Genomic DNA, 3,228 nt, shown 5'->3' on the forward strand with positions numbered 1-3,228 from the left:
TACCCATATAGGTGGTAACCATTCATTGCTTTTATAAGGTTTAATGTTTCTCATTAAAAAAAATCAAGGTATTTTATCTTAATTGCCTTTACTGCTTTTAAACAGTCTTCCTTTATAATTATAAGAAGAATGTAGTTATTTTCTTTTTTCTGGAGAGTACTTTTTATATAATTTGCCTTGAAATATTTCAAAACAATCTTTATAAAGATGAGTGTTGACTGGATCTTACATAAGAAAATTTGTGAAAACACAATTCCCCCCCCCCCCCCCCCCCCGAAGAGATTACTTTTTACTTGAGTTATTGGTAGATCAGATAGCAGTTTTATCTAATATTAACTGGTAAATACAGAATTATCAGCCCCTACTATCGACTCACAGACGTCTGCCAAGACGTGGATACCTTGAGTGATGAATTCTTTAGAAAAAAGAGACACTAGTGATGAGGCAAGCTGGGAGACCTAACAGCCACTGAATCGGAGGGACTTGCCCAGACAATGCTGCACCCCTCCAGTACACTGAGGTGTATCTATTAGCATGTGACAGGAGTGATCATCATTATGGAGCGGTGAGATATGTCTGTCTGTAGGTGAAGGAACACATTACTGGGGAGAGACTCAGAGGTCTCGCTAATGTTTCAACAATACCACAATTACACAGGTTCCATCATAGACTGATCTAGATTCTTCTTCCTCAGGCACTGTCATAAACCTGGATCTGTACAGGTATATGTATCTCCCTGGTGATACCTCGCAAAGGGAATTCATTACTGCTAGCATGCTGCGTTAAGAGTACATGTTGTGTCAAAATTATGTCATGTTTTTTGCCAACAAATGTTCTGTGGGAGTGGAATACTGGAGCAGTGATACAAGGATTGCTGTACACCCCTACAATCAGTGGAATACTGGAGCAGTGATACAAGGATTGCTGTACAGCCCTAAAATCAGTGGAATACTGAAGCAGTGATACAAGGATTGCTGTACACCCCTACAATCAGTGGAATACAGGAGCAGTGATACAAGGATTGCTGTACCTCCCTACAATCAATGGAATATTGGAGTGGTGATACAAGGATTGCTGTACTCCCCTACAATCAGTGGAATACAGGAGCAGTGATACAAGGATTGCTGTCCACTCCTACAATCAGTGGAATACTGGAGCAGCGATACAAGGATTGCTGTACATCCCTACAATCAGTGGAATACTGGAGCAGTGATACAAGGATTGCTGTACATCCCTACAATCAATGGAATATTGGAGTGGTGATACAAGGATTGCTGTACACCTCTACAATCGGGCATTCAACACAGTTCTAGGTATTGCTGTTCTCAAGTCCCTGTGGGCAGGTTTTACTGGGGAGACATCATAAATCAGGTCTGATGTGACACCTCCAGACTCCCTATATTGGTGGTACATTATAGGAGAAAACTATATTATGTAATGGAGATACTGATATACAAGTCTATCAGTATTACCTAGTATTGGATATTTGTGAGTTTTAAAATTTGTTGAAATATGTCAAAATTGGTACCATTCTGGAATATACTGCGATGTAATTGTGTTTAATACATGTGTGGTATTGGAATACTTACTGTGATACGTGACTGTGGATGAGGAGTAAACAGGTGATGATGTAAGTACAGGAGACAATTATATACATATAGGGAATCACAAAACCAAATTCCTTGTTGAATAGATAATGTAGAGTAAGTTATTGTAATTACTGTATTAAAAGGATTACACTGTGTTACACTTGGACTCTGAACCAACAATAAGGAACTTTGTCCTGACCATTGTCTTTATTCTGGGTCAATATTTGCAGGAATCTGTGGTTGAGAAACCCTGATGCCGACCCCATGATTCTTGTCAGCCGAGCAGCACCTGATGTAGTGTGGGGATGTGTACAGTGAGGTAGATATTGAGGGACAGTACCTGATGTAGTGTGGGTATGTGTACCGTGAGGATATTGAGGGACAGTGCCTGATGTAGTGTGAGGATGTGCATACCGTGAGGTAGATATTGTAGGCCAGTGCCGGATGTATAGTGTGGGGATGTGTCCCGTGAGGTCGATATTGAGGGACAGTACCTGCTGTAGTGTGATGATGTGCAATACCGTGAGGTAGATATTGGGGGCCAGTACCTGATTTAGTGTGGGGATGTGTGCCGTGAGGTAGATATTGCGGGACAGTGCCTGATGTAGTGTGGTGTGTACAGTGAGGTTGATATTGAGGGACAGTACCTGATGTAGTGTGGGGATGTGTACGGTGAGGTAGATATTGAAGGCCAGTACCTGATGTATAGTGTGGGGATGTGTACCATGAGGTAGATATTGAGGGACAGTACCTGATGTAGTGTGATGATGTGCATACCGTGAGGTAGATATTGAGGGCCAGTACCTGATGTAGTGTGATAATGTGTACCGTGCTGTACACCCCTACAATCAGTGGAATATTGGAGCAGTTATACAAGGATTGCTGTACAGCCCTACAATCAATGGAATACTGGAGCAGTGATACAAGGATTGCTGTGCACCCCTACAATCAGTGGAATATTGGAGCAGTGATACAAGAATTGCTGTACACCCCTACAATCAGTGGAATACAGGAGCAGTGATACAAGGATTGCTGTACAGCCCTACAATCAGTGGAATACTGGAGCAGTGATACAAGTACAATCCTACAATCAGTGGAATACTGGAGCAGTGATACAAGGATTGCTGTAAACCCCTACAATCAGTGGAATATTGAGCAGTGATACAAGGATTGCTGTACAACCCTACAATCAGTGGAATCCTGGAGCAATGATACAAGGATTGCTGTACACCTCTACAATCAGTGGAATCCTGGAGCAGTGATACAAGGATTGCTGTAAACCCCTACAATCAGGGGAATATTGAGCAGTGATACAGGGATTGCTGTACAACCCTACAATAAGTGGAATACTGGAGCAGTGATAAAAGGATTGCTGTACACCCCTACATACAAGGATTGCTGTTCAACCCTACAATCAGTGGAATAATGGAGCAGTGATACAAGGAGTGCTGTACACCCCTACAATCAGTGGAATACTGGAGCAGTGATACAAGGATTGCTGTACACCCATACATACAAGGATTGCTGTACAACCCTACAATCAGTGGAATACTGGAGCAGTGATACAAGGATTGCTGTACACCCCTACAATCAGTGGAATACTGGAGCAGTGATACAAGGATTGCTGTACACCCCTACA

General features: G+C 42.2%; 1 long non-coding RNA gene across 1 annotated transcript in view; it reads left to right on the forward strand.

The window, feature by feature from the left end:
* Positions 1-2,203: 2,203 nt before the first annotated feature.
* LOC110450163 overlaps positions 2,204-3,228 on the forward strand; it is a 46,676-nt gene continuing 45,651 nt past the window's right edge. Inside the window, exon 1 of the long non-coding RNA XR_002462938.1 lies at positions 2,204-2,266. This is a non-coding gene — a long non-coding RNA (uncharacterized LOC110450163). The remainder of the gene's footprint in view (positions 2,267-3,228) is intronic.

Source organism: Mizuhopecten yessoensis, unplaced genomic scaffold (genome assembly GCF_002113885.1).
Source record: "Mizuhopecten yessoensis strain PY_sf001 unplaced genomic scaffold, ASM211388v2 scaffold5011, whole genome shotgun sequence".
In the NCBI taxonomy this organism is placed as follows: Eukaryota; Metazoa; Mollusca; class Bivalvia; order Pectinida; family Pectinidae; genus Mizuhopecten; species Mizuhopecten yessoensis.